Consider the following 19285-nt stretch of genomic DNA (forward strand, 5'->3'; position numbering starts at 1 on the left):
GATTGTACTGATTCTAATTGTGTGGTATTAATTTCATATGGGAAGAAGGAAGTGTTACGGCGGCGGGAGAAGGACACGAATTTACATTTCTTGGCGTTGAGGGTCATCAGCGAATTGCTGCACCATTCTAAAACACTGTTAAGATCATTTTGGAGTGCAGTATGGTCAGATGAGTTATTGATAGAGCGGTAGATGACGCAGTCGTCTGCAAACATGCGTATATTACACGAGACACACTGAGGTAAATCATTAATATATATTAAAATTAACAGGGGACCAAGAACAGATCCTTGGGGCACGCCAGAGGTTACTGGGAGGGGACTTGATAGGTTACCGTTGATAAAAACCATTTGTGTGCGATTAGACAAAAATTCATTTATCCAGGTTAGAACGTTAGGGTCCAAGTTCAACAGTTGAAGTTTTAGTAGCAAACGTTGGTGGGATACTTTATCAAATGCCTTTGCAAAATCTAAAAAGATTGCGTCAGTTTGTACATTGATGTCAAGGTTAGTATGCAAGTCATGAACGAAAATAGCTAATTGAGTTTCGCAAGAAAAACCTTTGCGAAAACCATGTTGTGAAGGGAGAAAAAAGTTATTACTGTCCAAGAAGGCAATGATTTGAGAGTAGATGACATCTTCCATGATTTTGCACGGCACGCTTGTTAGCGAGATGGGTCGATAATTTAATGGAGAATTCCTGTTACCAGTTTTGTAGACTGGAATCACCCTTCCCACTTTCCAATCACCCGGCATGTTTCCTGAAGAGAGTGACTGTGAGAACAGTAAGGACAAGTATGATGCAGCCATGTGTCTTGTGTTTCTTAGAAGTTTAGAGTTAATTTCATCAATGCCAAATGACAATGATAGCTTAGTCTTCTGGATTATGGATGAAATTCCGTCAGCACAAAATGTGATGCATGGCATGTGACCTTCAATGTTGTACGAAGGTAAAGAAATGTTTGTTTCGATTTCTTTCGTAAATACTGTTGCAAATGCGGAATTAAAAGTGTCAGCGCATTCAGTATCGGTAATTGTCTCGTGTGAGTCATTGGTGAGCGTAATAGTGTGAACAGGATGAGGATTTATCACTTGCCAAAATTGTCTTGGGTTAGTGCGCAGCAAATTTGGGAGTGTAGTGCCATAAAAGGAACGCTTTGCGCTGCGGATTGCAATCAGATATTCGTTTTCAGCTTTGTAGTAGATTTCCCATCGCTGCGAGTTCCCGTTATTTGTAGCCACTCGGTAAAGACGTTTCTTTTTATTTTATAGTTTTTTTAAGGCGTTAGTAAACCAAGGTTTTTGATTATTGGGGCGAATGTGAACTTTAGGAATATATTTGTTAGCCAAATCTGTTAACTTATCCTTAAACATCGACCAGTTATGGAATATTGTCCGACTGCGATACGTGGCTTCAAGCGTGGGGAAGAAGGTCTCAAGTTCGCGGTTAATTGCGTTATAGTCACCCTTTTCGTAAAGCCTTATAGTTTTCTTATGTGTCTTATTTGGTGTTACAGGAAAAGAGAAAGTAGCATGAATAACTTTATGGTCACTAATTCCTCGAAGGTGTGTACTTGATGAGAGGGTACTGGGATCATTAGTCAGGATGAGGTCCAGAATGGTTGCGGATTCTGGTGTGACACGCGTTGGCTCCGAAACTAATTTTGTTAGATTAAAGTTCAAACAAATGTCAATGAAATTCCTTGTCTCTGGGGGACCTACTATTGAAGAATATGTTAAGTTGCTCCAGTCTATGTTTGGGAAATTAAAGTCCCCGAAAAGTAAGATGGAGGCATTAGGGTAGGTGGTCGTTAGTTGTATTAAATTGTTATTGAGCTCCCCACAGAATTCAGGAGTGGCATGTGGAGGCCTGTAGCAAACCCCCAGCAGCACTGTAAGTGGTGATGTGCGATATAGTAGCCATAGTATTTCGAGTTTTGATGCGATGTTAATAAATGAACACAAAAGTTGCCGGTGAACTGCTACAAGAACGCCACCGCCCCTTGTGCCTACGCGGTCAGTTCGATAAACATGGAAGTCGGGTAGCTCGGCCAAAACTTCGGTATCAGTGATGTCATTGTGTAGCCAGGTTTCTGTTAGAATGAGCAAGTTGCTGCCTGTTGATGATATGATGTTAGATACAAGCTCGCGCTTTGGAAGATAACTACGTGCGTTAGTAAAGACTGCGGAAAATGAAAGATCTTTTCTAGGTGCAAGTTCTGGTTGATTCTTTTTTTTGTAGAGGACGGGATGATTGCTACACAATTTCTTTTACAGAGTTAGATGATTCATCAAAAACATATCGTTTAGGACCAATGTACAAAGTTTTATAGCGTAGAGAGTATGCAAGTGATTTAGATTTGGCGAAATGCAAAAGGGCCTTCCGTGCTTTCTGAGCCAGGCGAGAGAAATCTTCACCTACACTATAATTAGTTACTTTCAGCATTCGGCCTTTTGACAGAAGGGCGTCTTTCGTTTTCCAATGTGCGAATTTTACTATTATTGGACGATTTCGATCTTTGGTGTGTTTTCCTAAGCGATGTGCCCGTTCTATATCTGTGGGGTTGATGTCGGTTTGTAAATGATTACGGCAGATCTGGATTATTAATTCTTCAGACTTAGTAAATGTTTCATTTGTAGTGGGGTCAGTAATTCCGTGGAAGATCAGGTTATTGCGGCGACATCGGTTTTCGGCGTCGTCGAAACGGGCCTCTAACGCTATGACTAGGCGAGTTGTTTCAGTTGATGTTGTCTGCAGTATTTCTATGTCTTGGCGTAGAGGCATGAGAGCCTGATAATGGGCCTCTAAGTCGGTGATGCGCTTATTCAGGTCACTGATTGTTTTGTCTGTGGTGGTCAGCTCCAGTTTCAGGCCCTTTAGCTCCTGCACAAGTGTTGTTTGGCCGGCGGTTAGTTTCTGCAATTCGGCCAGTACAGTGTCAAGTCTGGCAGGACCAGGGTTAGTCTCGACGTCACCAGATATGATTAATAGCAGACGGACGACAGAAATGCACTCAGTGGCAATCGCGACGCAGCACCGTGGGCTCGGGAGCTGTACCAGAAGATAATTGCTTGATTTTTTAGCAAAAAGTGCATATGTTTGACTAACCTGCATGGCAAAAGAAAGCGGTTAGCGAACTGCACCAAGGTACAGTCACCGGGCCCACAGAGCTGCGTCGACGGTGGTTGTTGCTTTATAGCTGGTAGGGCTGTCGATGGCGATGAATCTTTCCAAGTTGGCTCCAGGACCGGTAGGTGGCATTCAAACGGTGAGGCAGATGGAGATGGCGATATGTGGAAACCAGGCAAAGGATTGCACGTGGCCGCTCCAAACAGCACAAACAGCCTCGCTTACATCGAATATAATTTTTTGTGCGTCACGTTTGTTACGTACGCCCGCGAGATTGGCCGCATTGCCATTTTTTGGTCTGGTTCAACGTTGATAGATATAATCTATAAGCGTTGATCTGCTCAGTTGGCAGTGAAGCAGGCTCGTGCGTGTGTTTACGTTAAGGGCCCGTGCCGCAGCAAATCCGGCATCGGCGGAGTTTTCCGTGAGCGAAAATTTTCGTTTAGAAAAAGTTTATTTCAACAAGAAACGATACGAACACAGAGCCACAATTAGTGCACAATTCCACCAGGACGATAACATATACAAATTACGAGTCCACACTCACAAACATATAACTACATAGACGCATGGAAACGCACAGTTACACATTAAAAAATCGTCACATTACACAAAATGATGTTCAATATATACAGTGTAAACAATGGTTATGCACAATGATGATGTGACTTTCAATAGTTTTGTAGCGATGCTATGAGATATGTATATACAAAGGTGATCACGCATACGAAAGTACATAGAAATCCCGGGCACCTACATACCTGTATATTCAGTGAACACTTTTGATGGCCTGGCTACAAAAACCAGGCTGGTCAAATGTTAAGTCATACGCGTCCATCAGCCAGTGACAGGAAACGTCATGACCACTGTCGAAGGAACTCCTCTGCCCCAAGAAAGAACAAATCCTCTGAAAGAAACGACAGTAGCTCAAAGTAGAGCCTCTCCAGAAGCGGAAACAGAGGGCGTCGATGATGTCCAGCGGCAACTACCTCGCACCGGTCACGCCAAACACAAAAAGGCACCGGCAACAATTAAAAGTCGCACAAAAAGGCCACGTGAGCAGCGACCAGATGTAATCAAGCGGTTAGCTCCAAGGCCAGATAAAACAGCATGCACGGCCCTCCAAAATACCCTCGCAACGACGCACTACAGCAGCACATGCTTTTTCAGTTGTTGAAGGGGACAATTGGGTCACAGTGAAGATGGGACTATGACCCACCGCTCTAGCCTGTCACGCGTTCGGAGCATTTGCCACCCTAGACGCCACATGAGGTCGCGTAGGTGGCCAGGCAGAAATGACGCCGTTATTGCACCCCACGACACTTCATTACAATGTGCGTGGTGCGCTGGGCAAGCAAGAGGAAGCAGTAAGGCTGACATTGTATCCACAATACGGCTTTCAAGAACGTCTGCAACAGGACATACCTGTTGTACGTGGCGATAAAATGCCACGGCCGTAGAGTAAAACGCATGTGCGTTTAGCACTTCTGGTCCACGATTTAAGTGTACGGTCGGTAGCATGTAACGGATTTTTGTGATACCGAAATAGCAGGTCAGTACACGCGCGGGACACTGATCCCGCTGTAACAGGCGGATCAGAAATCGCAGAGCAAGCAGCCGGCAGCGGAGAGACACGGATGCGAACGCGAACCCACCGCGAAAGCGTGGTTGCCCAAGCGCTGCGCGACAGACCAGTTCTGTACTGCCCGACTTGAAAAAGGAACTAAGAAGGGACTGCAAAGACATAGTAACCCGTAATGGTGGCTGTACAACATGACACACGTACCACACACGGCCGCAATAGACAGTCTGTGCTAATTAAGTACCTTCTTTCTAATACGGGTAAATCATACCTTTGAACATCCTGAATATATCGCCTTACATCTTCAAGAATTGAGAGCCACACAGACTCTGATATGCCACCATAGGTGTAATGAAGACGTAAGTACCAAAAGAATCGCTCTTTTGAAGGCGGGAAAGGGGACTTAGGCGTTTCTGTGGGGAAGCAATGAAAAAATAACGACATTTTGAAAACTTTGGCGTAGCACCTAAAATATTTCTGTACTCAGTGAAAATTCGAAGGCTACGGGATAACCTGCCTTCATTCCTGTGATACAATGTGATGTCATCGACGACAGCTGTCGCTATCACAACACCGCTACCAGGCAGTGGGAGACCGCGCACGTAAGGATCTTTCAGTACCGTGCGCAGAAATGGCTCCAGGCTGAGCACAAAGAGTATTGGGGACAGAGGGCACCCCTGACGAACACCACGAGTGACGGGAAATGCTGCACTTTCACGGCCGTCAAGAAACAATGTACTGCGGATATTTGAATAGGTATTCCTAACAAGTTCAACAAAATTTGATGAAAAGACGCACGAGGTCAATACATTGAATATGTAGCTATGTTCAAGAGGATCGAATGTTTTTTCTTGATCTAGTGAAACCGAAAGGCCTCGTGCTGACCTGGTCAGCATGTACGTCATTATTTCACGCGTAACGAACGAGAGACGATATTTCTCTGCCAGGGACCGAGCATGCCTGATGGTGTCCTATTAATGAAGGCATCAGGCATGCCAAGCGTCGAGTGACAACAACTGTGAGCTCCATTCCTCTGGACGAACTCATGATGGCTCGTATTTTGGTATCAGAACAATGCGGCCGTCGCGATAACTAGCCGGGCATTCAAAGTTCTCAAAGCAGCGGTTGAGAACAGATACGAAAGGATCTATTTGTACAGTTGTAAGCGCCATGTTTTCAAAATGTGGTACAAAGATCAAATAATCACACATGGGAGGCGACGTATCAGGAAGTGCTCTTGAGGCCGCCGAAGCGAATGCATTCGGCTGTCTGAAAAGCAAGTTTCTTGCAAAGCGCAGAACTTCAGCGTGTGCACACGGATTGCGTCTGTATCGCCAAGCAGCAGCTGACAACGACGACGCTGCGATGAGGCTTTGGAAACGCGTTCGTATAGTGTATGTATATGCCATGACTTGCCGTATGACATGCGGTATATGCGGGTTATATTGCCACACCATTCTATAACTAAAGTTGCTCATACCTTGTCTTACATTCTCGACAATGTTTTTCCTTCGAATTTTGACAATGACAGCCCACAAACAAATATAATGAAACAAAACACAGAGAGTACATGCCTTTTATGTTAAATCCTTTCATACTTAAATATTAAACGTCCGAAACAATACCTGAAAGCTCAAAATGTAATATTTCTGGCGTGGCTGTATTCGCGGCTTCAGGTGGCGTTAGAGCAAGGAATCCACCAAGCCCATCGATGAATACGTCCAGTTGTAGGAATTAAGGAAAAAGGGTTTATTGGCTTAGTTACATGGATCCAGTTACGGAAGACCACTCCATGCAGGAACAAGTTAAACCTCCGAGTTCGCATAAAGACAAGTCGGCCCACTGCACTAAAGGTCTCCGCTTTTAATACTGTTGTCTACCATAGGCGACTCGATTAGGGAATCTGTTGACTGTATCGCGGCCAATCACAACGCTCGAATCGGTTGCGATACCACGCCCATGATATCGCATTGTTCCGCAGCACTCCTTCCTTAGCAGCAATCCAAGGTCGGCGCCGTTCTTGGGTAGCATTTGACGTTGGCCCTCGTCTTCATTAGTTCACGCTGTCAGATAGTGGTGGAGGTGGGTGCCTTTTATGAACCCTCGAGTCGTCAGTGTCAACGCTGCGTTGACTTCTTTGTAGGCGCTGATGGATAGGTGGTGGTTGCCTCGTGGAAAATTAATTGACGCCTCTGGCCGTGTTGAGACGTAACACTTTGCACTACCTCCGGTATCGGGTCACGCAAGAAGCCATGTTTTTACCAGAAAGCTTGCTTTCGAGCACAGCGTTCGCCGCCAGCGTTTCCCGTTTAATTTTATGGTTGCAGAAGCTGCAGTTGCCGGCAAGCGTGAGAAGCAGTTGGGGATCTTTGAATGCTATCGCGTTCCACTCTTAAAATGAAAAGCGAATCTTAAGCGTCCTCCAAGTTTTTAAACCTGCTGTGTCCATTCGTGTTCCTTGTGCTCCTGCAGCCTGCGTGCTCCCGCAGCTTGCACAGAGGAGCCAATCACTACGGAAAGTGCGCCGTGTGACACCTAAATAGCTTCGCGTGGCGACCTTATGCCAGAGGGCCCAGTGCCACAAGCGCGGCGAGCGTAGTCGGTGGTTGTGAATATAAAACGAATGTGTTGGCTGTTATATATGATTCGTACATTCCAGTGCGTTTCTGAATCTGCACCACAGTTTGCGTCGAGCACAGTATCTGATTTGAATTTATTTGATGTATAATAGGCCACATTCTGGACTGTTTCGGTACATGTACGCACGTCTTGCGCCAAGCGGTATTCTTGGAACAGTCGTTGCCTGGTGCAAAATGGTCACCAAGAACAAGATAAGAACTTCCGCATGTCGATATGCAAAGACGCACACAACAGCTCTAGCGTAATATATTTAGTTAAACTGAGCAGTTAGAAGTTGGCAACCTTTCCCGCATCTATTGAGCACGATTTGCCGCGATCTCATAAAAAAATGCGTCCCTTTGATTATTGATCAAATACAAATCACAGCATACTTGTAGCGGTTGTTTAATGTGGAATCGTTGTTTGTCAAAGGTTTCATATTTTAAATTTGAAATGAGAGTGTTGCATTTGGCAACGACGTGAAACGAACGAGAGAGCGCAGTCGCCGCTGGCCCGAGCGCCTCTCCTGCTCTCATCAGGAGCGGCTTTCCCGCATAGTATGGATGCTTAAGCGCGCAAGATAGCGGACCTCCGCGCAAATCTACTACCTTTGGTAGTTTATACAGTAACTCTAGGCCGAAGGTACAGTTTGTGCCATCTAACAGCCACATTTAGCGATAGTTTCACACATCCAGTTTGCCTGCAGGTTACCACGGTGCTCGTCGTACTGCGATGGTTTTGCGCGTTTGCCTTGATTTGTTTCTACAGCGGAGCTGTTAGAACCTCGCTGTGTTTCTCTTGACGTCTTTGTCTGTGTTTCTCTTGAGTGAAAGCAGAGGATAAAAATAGCATCGCGCAGCATAGCGGCGAGGCGGGGACACCGGTGGTGTGACGTCATTGCTCTCCGATAAAAACCCGCGCGTTCGCTTCGGCAGTCCTCTATCTCCCAGTGAAACAAAAATTATGCGTGGCTCTGCTATCGCAAACACCAAAGACTAGCGAAGTTGGGTGAACCTCAGCAAAAGTTTTACTAAGTGTGCGGTTTGGCACTACTTCACTGGCCGTTCCCCAGCTGCGCTGGTGTGTATAGCGTTTGCGATAGCAAAGCCACGCATAATTTTTGTTTCTCGCTTTTAAATAAAAGAACCAAAAGAAAAACGAAGATATCGCGGTAAAGTACTATCATCATTGCACAGCTAGTGTGGTCAAACAAGATGAGTATACCTTTAAATGACTGTATATGATGACTGGCCGACGGCGCTTCGCTCACGCGCTCCGCTGTTCGCCCTTCGTTTGTCGTTGATTACGCATTCGGGGCATACGACTGTGGCCGAGAGAGGAGCACGTCGACCCTTGCTTACGATGTCGGGTGGCAGCAGTGACGCAACCCCGAGTACAAGCAGTGCAGCTGTTCAGCAAGACAATGCGAGGTGAGCTTCCATTTAACATTTCAACTCAATATTGACACCACGCGAAACGCTTGCGACGCGCATAGTACTCGTGATTCAAGCTTTAAAGTTTCGGCGTAGAAAGACGAGCTGAAGTTCTTAGGCTCTAATGATGTCCGTTAGCGGGCGGCGTCGCATAAAGTTGTGCTGGGTTGGGTAGGCGCTGGTCACATTCGACAAAAGAAGTTTGCAGACAAAGCGCAAAGACACCAGGTGAGCTTGCGCTGTTCGAGCGTTAAAGTGTGTGTGTGTGTGTTCTTCGCCGGCGTGGTCATTACTGGGGGTGGGGGGGGTGTAAGGCTTACGATTGTTTACTTGCTCAATATGGAGCAAAAACGCCAAACTCAGAGGCATGCACGCATTTAGGCCCACCTAGTGGTTGATTTTAGACTCAGTGATACTGCTCGCGACATAAAAATGGGTCGCCACAGTTGGTGAATAGAGCGTTGCGTGGCAAACGGCAAAATAGAAAAACCTCATTTCTTGGAAGAAAACTGACAGGCCAACGAACAACAAGAGAACGCATCTTAGGCGTAGCGCAGCAGTGGACGCCAGCTCACACACCGCAAGTGTCGCGGAACGGCCGTTTCGCCCGCTCACGTGGGGTCCGTCAAGTTTTATGGTCGGCTGCTCATAGTCCAGTCTAAAAGCCGAGCACAAAAGCAAGACAAAGCGAGAGAGCGACAGCGAACACAGGACCAGTACTGGCCAGCGCATCTGTCAGACCATCTGTCTGGCGCTTTCGTGATCGTATTTTATCCATGTCGACTTTCTTTGCTGAAGAGCTTGCAAGCGCGGCGTTTGATGCACTATCGTTGCGGCGTTATCATGAATACATCTTACTATACTCCGAGGTAACTTTTGTTGGCTATAAGGAGCGAAAGCTACGGAATTTAAATGGGCCTGTTGCACCGCTGTCGATGTGGATCTGCCATTTTGTTCGCGTTTTCTTTCGTCTGGAACGGGGATCGTGATTCTCTTGTTCTGTGCAGAAAGTATTTGAAGCGATACGTAGCATTGGATAGTCAGCTACAGATATTGTATCGTATATTTCGTTTGCGCTTCCGTGTTTTCGCACCATCACGTGTTTTACGCTTTCCTGAAAGTCACCTTGGTGCCTGCGTCTCCTGGTTTGTGCTCGTCACCTGATGCACCTATAGTGTTGTCGGCTCTCCTGAAAGATGATCACGACCGTGGCTGTTCAGGTTCACGCAGCAGGTAGTCTGCAACGTCTACTTGAAATCCAGGAGAATTCATGCAGATATCACCCGTCGACGTGTGCAAATGAGTAAGAACTGACTTGAGCTGCGCCGGCTCTGTCACTGTAGAATAATTTACACCCTTAATTGTGAAGAAGGGTGTAAATCGGTCTATAAATCTGACACTTACGGTGGGTGTGAGGGTGTGAGTTAGAAACTGATTTACACCCTTACGCATTTTTAAGGGAGTAAATTATTTGAACGTATACCCGCTCCGGCGTAGGCAAGAGCACCGACACCGAGGTCGTACGGTCGCTTCGAGTCTCGGACGAAGACGGCGTTGCTCAATCTTAAGAAGCATGTATGTATGCGAGGAGGATATGGCTCGCGGAGAGCCTTTCCTCCTCTCTGGCTTGGGCGATCCGGCGCGGCGGTGCTTGAATGTGATGCTGTCGCGTGCTGCGGAACGATTCCGAGATATTTTAGATCTTACTTTGTGAAATTTGCGCCATGTTCGTTCATATAAGGTCGTCAGGGAAGCCTTTCGGTGCATCGGTAACTAGTGTAGGCAGAAATATGTCTTGGGGGCGCAAAAAATTGACGCGCATAATCAGCCGCGGTGTGCGCGCATTATCAGTCGTGGTGTGTGTGTGTTGTTTACTATTTTGCTTATATCGATTTTAATTCAACAAATAAAACCGGCATCTGTTTTACCAGCATTAAAGGGAAGCTGAAAAGTTTTCCAGGAAAAATGAGTGAAGAGCAGTCCGCCGTGGTTTTCAACCCTCTGAATTCGAATATCGCATCGAAATTGAGTGAAAGAAAGCGCAAACATATTTTATTTCGACGAAAAGTGCAGCAGCAGACACGCCCAGCTCGCGCGCCTCGTTTCCGCCTGTGATTGGTCGGGCGTCTCGTGACGTCAACAATGGTGTTCGTCCGGACCGACTGCTGCCGCTACACACGAAGCACGGTGCAAAGTAGTTTGGTGTTTTGCTGAGACGGTCATGGAAATTTTCGAGAGCTTGCGTTTCCCTGAGGAGTTCGGCGTTAAGTCCAAACTCCACAATAGCGATATTACGCGCGACGGGTTCGAGCGACAAAACGGGCCGTCGCTTGAACGAATCGCTCGATCGCTCGTTTCTAGAACTCGTCGCTCGTCGCCCGGAAATGCTATGAGTGACTAGCCAATTGTGCGAAGCCGAAACTGGATGTACATAACTCAAATACTGCTGTTTGTCGCACGGAACGAGCAAACTATTGAATTTTACACGTGCAAGAATAAGAACCTAGTGCAAGACCTTCAGAAATATTGTATGCTCCTTCTTCAGTAAAATACATCAACTTAAATTGATAAAGCATGCGTCACGCTAGTTTCGGCGCGTATAATGCTGCCCTCATTACGGGAAGTCGTCGCTCAAAGCCGTCGCTCGCGTGGAGTTCGGCTTGCAGACGACGAGTGAACGCGACAGCCATCGCCTCGCTTGTAGCGCTGTCGCTGTCGCGTGCAAGATCACTCGTCGGGGTGATCACTTGTAAGGGGTGTACACTTGTACATACTACACGTACGTACATACTTGTACATACTACATGTACGACCCGATTGCGAAGAGCCGGCCTCTCCAAGAAGCAAGAAATGCTGGTGCAAGCACTGCTTTCCACGCGAACGAAGGCGAAGTGTTAGCATCTCCTTGTGTTGGAAATGTTCTTTGGCGAGTATGTTTTTTGCTAAGCTGCATTCAGCGTTCCAGTGAGTACGTTCCAGTGAGCTACAGCGCAATTTTAACCGACGATTGCGTCGCTCCTAAGTGAAAAATCCCCCCCCCCAAAAAAAAAATTTTACCTTCATGGTTTATAAGGTTCCCGCATTCGTATATGAGCGTCTTATTGAATTCGAGAGACTCTTCAGCTTCCCTTTAAATGGTAAATCAGCTCACTGTCTGATCCATTGTCGTAGGGAGTAAAACATAAAACATAAGAGCGCATGCTCGTGCACGGCCAACCTACAACCACCAAATATCTGAGCGGCAGGCGCTATCAAATATTTGTGATACACTGGCATTGTTCTCACGCATTTCAAGTCTAGTATGCTTGAAATTACCATATGTCTGCGCTAGCCTTGCTGCATGAGGCCCATGGCGCTGCTCAACACAGCGATCACTGCGGTTGGCGAGCCAACACGATACATATATAAGCTGTGTGCTTCGGCATTGCCTTTTTGGCCTGTATACAGCCATAATATATCAGAGGGATCGCATAAAAAAAATCCGTAATACGTGTGAGTGCGTCTTAGAAAACTGAACGAACACAACCGAAAAAAAAAATTCGGTTATCATCCTCTTTGTCTAAAATGCAAAAGAAAACGGGCTAATGCCGCACAATGTGTATAAATATATAACCGCTGATGCCATATGCTTGGACCATGCGCTACATAGAACAAAGATATCTGTAATCCAGCACCTACTACTGCTTAGGACGCTCGCGCAGTTTGTAAAAGGTCGCTTTGCTGGACAAGCTTAATTCAGACTGTAAGGTATGCTGCTATTACTGGCCAAAACTATTTCATTCATGGGTGGAAACCTCATCCATCCAGCCAAGTAGTCACGAAATGTAACCTGCAGCGAACAGTTTGAACGCTTGTCAAAGTATAAGAGCACAGCTCCTATCGTAGCAGAACGGTACCCACGCTGTTACGATGGTCGCGTATGTTTCAAGGCTCCTAAACCGCAGCTTAGAAATAGAGGATAATACTGCAATAAGGTCACATTAGTGATTGGAACATTCAGAAATACACAATTAATCTCCGAGGCTTATTGTAGACTCAAATATGCGCGCACACATCGCGCTGTGTGTTCCGTCCACCTCATCGCCAGCAGAAATTCCGGCCATGACACCTTAAACCACTTCAGCACGTCTCGCAGAACCGTTTACCACGTAGAAGACGCACGTCATACTTAACAGACCGCCCGACCACGAAAACAAACGCCAGAACCTACCGCCGAGCGTATACCTGCCATGCAAAAGACCACTTTCACCCAAGCCAGCATGGCGCTGCTCATAGGCGGCGCCACTGCTTTCAAAATATGGCGGCGCCTGCGAAAAAACGGTCTATATCATGTCTATAAACATAAATTAGCTCAAAAAGTTGTTGCCTTGTGTACGTCTTCACTAAAGTAAAAGGAACTATGTGCAAGGCCGGAGAAACCGAAACCACTAGCAAACTCGCTCGCAGTACTTTGCGCACGAATGCACGTTCTTAAGCTTCGCCCCCGTTGCTTTCGCATTGTAGCCATGGAAGGGTGCTCGCGGGCATGAGAAATAGCCGTCAGTAGCAGGATATTTCATGACATGAAAAGGAAGGAGGTTCTCGTAACACTTGTTTACACGTAGTACCGGTCTGCGACGATGTGTTTCTACATCTTGAGATATAATGAAGACTTCATCTCACGACGGCCGACTTCACGGAAAGGGTGCGTTTTGCGTGATTGGATTTCGCCAGAAGAGAAAGCTTCTGTAATGTTGGATGGAGTTGCTTATTAATATGTCCGCAAAGGCCGTATGTACTGAAAGAGGGCGATCGCCAGAGGTTGCGTATTTTCGTGCATTTCGGAAATGAAACCACGCAAATGCCCCTGCTGCAGAAATAGTTCCTACGACAATTGCAAGCTTTGGTCATTTAAAGAAAATTCGGTGCCTACAAAACGTGGTAGCTGACTCGAAATCGTTTAAGCCCAACGCAGTGGACAACTCTGAGCCGAACGATACTCATATGATGTACGTGCATGCATTGAATATGTGTTTTTATTCCCCATCACCACACCCACCAGATGTGCTCAGCGAGCACAAATGCATCCCTGGAAAGCATGTCGATGTTTTTTTTTTTTCTTGTTCTTTGAGCTCATGCACTGATTAGATACTAATAGTTCAGCGAGTAAAATGGCAATCGGCGTCCACAAGTTGAAATGATTGATGCGCATACGGCAACTTCAATACGCAGTTTGTGGTTACCGCACCTTTCATCGATTTTCGAAGCTACGTACATCCATGTGCAAAAGTATACGCGAGCACGTTCCGGGCAGCACCGACGCGCCGTCTACCGGTTTGGTTCATGCTTTGGAGACCAGCGCTGGAACAGCTGTGCGCATGCAAGTCCCATCATTGGCTCTTTTCTCCACACGCATGCATGGCGTATTGTGGCACTGTCCGCCATGTTGACTCTGTGATTGGCTGTCGAGAGGTCACGTGTTTGAATTTTGCGCTGGGAAGCGGAAGTTTTGCAAAATGCAATTTCGCGTTTTCATCAAGATGACGAAACGTGGCATGGAGGTGCAAGTTTTATTGAATACGACTGTTTTTCTGGTCCTTGGCAGATATATTGCGACGCTATAGCGCTTTACAATAAGGTGACCGGTAATGCGCGCATCTGCAATTTCGCGAATATTTAGTGGTGTTCCAAGGTAGCCGCTATGTATGCAGCATGCTTAATGAGGGGGTCAATGAATATCCCGTGGGGAGCATCACGGGAAGGACCGTTACGGAAAGGTCCGTTTGGTTTTGCGTGACGTTGCGCTGGGCTAACATTGCAGAGATTTCCCGCCATAATTTGTGGTGCGAAGAGCCGCGCGAATTATGCTGATGGGCGGCGATACGCAATAGTGGCCGAGAGGCATGTGCATCTCCGCATTAATTCCCGGTCGTTTGTGTCCATGAAACTCTTTTATTCTTAACGTGTGCACATAGCATTTGCATCGCTCTCTGGCCATCACTAAAAAGAAGAACGCGTTTACTTCAAATAGTATTGCTTGTACATTACAAATCTTCTGCGACTTCTTGTACTTTTCACTGCCGCGTTCGCATTGTAATCATTGTAATTTGCACGCCATCAGAGATTATTATAGCAGCGGCTTTTTAATTTATAAAGCAGTGTACGCAAGGCGGCGCCTTGAAGTTTCCTTACCCGGTGCCAGTAGAGCGTACTATTGCAATGTTGAGTGGGACGAGCGGCCGGGGCGGTGCATGCTTTTCAGTGAGCACGGTCGGTCTCGAGGAATGCGCGCGCTGCTAAGCGCGCGCTCCCCTAGAGACCGGCCGTGCAGTGAGGCGCCCAACGATGAAAAATACGTTGGCGGCGCTGCGATCGAAGTGGATCGCAGCGCCGCCACATTACTTTTTTGATTTACTACGTTAACGACATTAACTTATTAGGCAGGAAGTCGGGAACAATACAACACATTCTAGACGAAGATGGCCACAACCTGGAAGGGGACGTCGGCGTTCAGTTATATTCGAAAAATAACAGCCGAATACTTTCAAGGCACTGACGGGGTGGTTTCTGAGGGAAAAAAAAGCAAAAAGCATTCCTTTAAGGTAGCCGAGGGTGTGTCATGCCTGCGCTGTGATTTTATCTGAGTTGTCCGTGAAAGTTTGGCTGAAAGATGTACGGAAAGGTACTTGTAAGACGTTGTGCGTTCTACGTGGCAGTTATTAAGAGTATAGTGAGATGCTGAAACTGATTTCAGGTCATTAGTTTACATTTATCGGTATTAAGAGACATTTGCCAACGTCAGCAACAATTACGAGATCCAGGCCCTGTTCGAGAGCAAGATGATCAGCTGAAGAAGAGATTTTATGGTAGATTACGCAATCGTCTGCGAAGAGTCGCATGTTAGGCTACGTTCACACTTGGTCTCGGAGCAGGCAGAAGCGGAAAAAATTTGACAAAATCCGCCCGCCTAGGCGTAAAGATGGGCGGAAAGCCAGGCGGCGAAAAAAATCGGTCTGGGACCTATTTTTTCGCCACGGCGAAGCTGAAAACGGTTCCGCTTCACCGGAAGCTGCACTAACATGTAAACATCCGGTCGTAAAATTTAACATTGTCCGTAGTTCATTGTCTATTTTTAGGAAAAGCAACTAGCTAAAGCTATCGAAACTGTCTTGTTTATCTTCCATGGTAGATGAAAGTTAAAAACGACACGCGCACTTGCGCGAAATAATAGCTTTTAGTACCTGATGGGTCAGTGAATGAACGTATGTCTTGAAATAGTGTGATGAACAGCGCCACCACGCGGAAACGTACGTAAACTAGATGGATGTGGGCGAAAGCGGCCGTGGTTTCCGCTGCAATGGCGAAACAAATGTGAACATCTTGTACATGCGCGGAAAAGATTTTCCGGCCGTTTGGCTTCTCCGCCCGCTTGCCGTTTCCCAAGCGTGAATGTAGCCTTAGAGGAGATACCCGCTGTCAGATCATTAATGTAAATTAAAAATAACAAGGGACCCAAAACACTACCCTTGGGGATGCCGGAGGGGACATCACTAAGAGTAGATGTGAAGCTATTGGTAACGGTGTGTTGTTTAAGGAAGGAAAGAAAATTTCTCACCCAGGATAAAGTTAAGGAATCTAAATGAAGGGACGAAAGTTTAGATTTTGAACGACAAGGCGAAAAGCGATCGAAAGGTTTAGAAAAGTCGATGAATAGGCAGTCGATGTCTAGGTTATTATCCATGTGCATGAGTAAATCATTCGTAAATTGTAAGAGTTGTCTGTCACATGAGAAACCTTTACTAAAACCGTATTGGTTCTGCTAAAAAAATTATTAGCTTCTAGGTGCTGAGCGATGTTGGAAGCAATGACATGTTGAAGTAATTTGCATGGGACACTCGTTAAAGATATCGGACGATAATCACTAACATTAGATTTCTTGCCTGATTTGAATATTGGCACAATTTTCCTGATTTTCCGTTCGTGCGGTATTTCACTCGTTGTGAATGATTGTTGAAAGATCTGGACAAGTTTGAGACGAGATACTGTGACTGCATTTAAGGATTTTTGTATTATCAATTTCTGAGCATGATGGTACTTTAAGGTTGTTAATTAATGCTGCAATTAGGCAGTAGTTATGACTATGGGAGCCATGTATCTATAATTGACTACTTCTGTAGATGAGATGCTGGAATGGTCTTCCTTTGTAAAAACACTCGTAAAGTGATTATTGAATAAAGCAGCGCAATCCTCGGGTATAACGTTTGTCCCGACATTATCCACCAGTGAAATGATCTCAACGGCAGTGTTGGTGGGAGAAATTGATTTCCAAAACTTTCTAGGGCTATTCTTGATGAGTCCCCGCGGGGGACTTATTAAGCGTCAGCAGGCGTTTGGTGTGTTGCGACATCACGTAACCGATCACACGAGGGTTGGGTCCTCCCGCGTGTAGCCGTGCGCGGCTTAGCCGTGTCTGGGGAAAGGGGGATACTGGGGGTTGAGCCGATGCTGGGTGTTTGGACCTTCAAGGCCCCCCGGTGGAGGCAATTCGCCCCTTTGGCCTCTACTTCAAGTAGACGGCACCTCCAGGCTGAGCCACCTGGAGGAAACCGGCAATCGCGTTTTCTAGTCTCTCTCTTCTCAAATCTTCGTCTTTCTCTCTCACTTTTTGACATCTCCTGTCTTCTTCTCTCTTCCATTTACTTCCTTTCTCCTTGGCGGCAAGGGTTAACGTGCTGTGGCTATCCTACCTTGGGTACACCGTATTTGGTTATAGTGATGGAGTACGACTGGCGTCGTGTAGGCTTCTACACATGCTGTGCCGCGTCCCCTCTTTGGGCTCCGTGGTTGGTGGTCAGCGCTGTTGCCGTACAAATACATTTTTCTCATAGCAGCAGAGACCTCTGTTGTCTATGATCGGAGTCTGAAAGATGCCGCACCGAAGCACCGTTCCAGTACTCTTGTCGGAGCGACGCCCCATCATTTCCGAAGTACTATGTGCTGCACACTGAAAACAACATACCAGTAAGAAAGCTCTCCCCATTCCTAGTGGCCAAGCGTGTAAAAGACAAAATCGGACGTGCATGCAAAGCCTCATGAATGTCTTCCAGGTACCTCCTCCTAGAAATAAATGATAAAGATCAAGAAGAGAAGCTCTCGGAAATTACGAGTATTGGCGACGTGACAGTCACAGCTTCAGCCCACAGAACACTTAATACAAGTAGGGGAGTAATATCTGATAAAGACTTTCTTGGCTTCAGCGATGAGGAACTGCTGGAAGGTTTCCAAGAACAAAATGTTACCAAAGTACAAAGAATTGTCATCCACAGAAACGACCAAGAAATCCCAACCAAAGATGTTATACTCACCTTCGGAACAAGCGTAATACCTACTTCTATCGATGCAGGTTATGCTAAAGTCAATCCCCGCAGGGGCGTCTGCGTAAGCAGGCGTTTGGTGTGTTGCGACACCACGTACCCGAGCACACGAGGGTTGGCCCCTCCCGCGTGTAGCCGTGCGCGGCTTGGCCGTGTCTGGGGAAAAGGGAATCCTGGGGGTTGAGCCGATGCTGGGTGTTTGGACTTTTAAGGCCCCCCGGCGGAGGCAACACACCCCTTTGGCCTCTGCTTCGCATAGACGGCACCTGCAGGCTAACCCAGCTGGAGGAAATCGGCAGTCGCCTTTTCCTGTCCTCCTCTCCATTCTTTGTCTTTCTCTCCCACTTTTACATTTTTCGTGTCTTCTGTTCATTTCTTTTAGCTTCCTATTTCCTGGATTTCCTGGGTTAACCTTGTGTAATATATCCAGTCTTGGGTATATATATATTAGGTTATAGTGGGAACGTACCGCTGGCGTACGCAGAATAGAATTTTTCTAATCCTGTGACGTCCCCAGGTTGGGCTCCGAGGTGGGCGGCGGGCATTCCTGCCGAATACAGTAATCCTATATATGGCTTCAAATTTCCCCACACTCCCTGATCGCTCCCTGAAGAGGGGGCGCACCGATGAAACTTTCAACTTTCTCTTCAAACCAAAAGAAATATTTCCCAAGTACCACGTAATACATAGCCAACACGAAACCAAGACAGTCCGTACAATATCCCCGTTTGTGGTCGCAAAATGTCTGACAGAAGCAATCGGTTCTGGTTACAAAGTAACTAAGATGGGAAGCGGCGACCTCCTTCTGGAAGTGCGTGACAAGCTCCAATACAGCAAACTGACGAAACTTGTTGCGTTTGGTGATATTCCTGCATCTGTGGGCCCCCACCGGTCTATTAACACAGTGCGTGGTGTTATTTCTGATGACGACCTCCTTGAACTTAGTGAAAGCGAGCTGTTGGAAGGATGGCAAGACCAAAACGTGGTAAAGGTGCAACGAATTAAGTTAAGGCGCGACAACAAGGAAATTCCAAAAAAGCATCTAATAATATTTGGAACAAGTGAACTACCTGATTCATTAGAGACGGGTGTAAGGTCGCTCTGATTGTTCGTGTTCTTAAGTGTCACGAATCGGCCACGTGCGGTGTGTATAGAGAGGGGGTTCACAC

This window comes from Dermacentor andersoni, chromosome 1 (assembly GCF_023375885.2).
Source record: "Dermacentor andersoni chromosome 1, qqDerAnde1_hic_scaffold, whole genome shotgun sequence".
NCBI lineage: Eukaryota > Metazoa > Arthropoda > Arachnida > Ixodida > Ixodidae > Dermacentor > Dermacentor andersoni.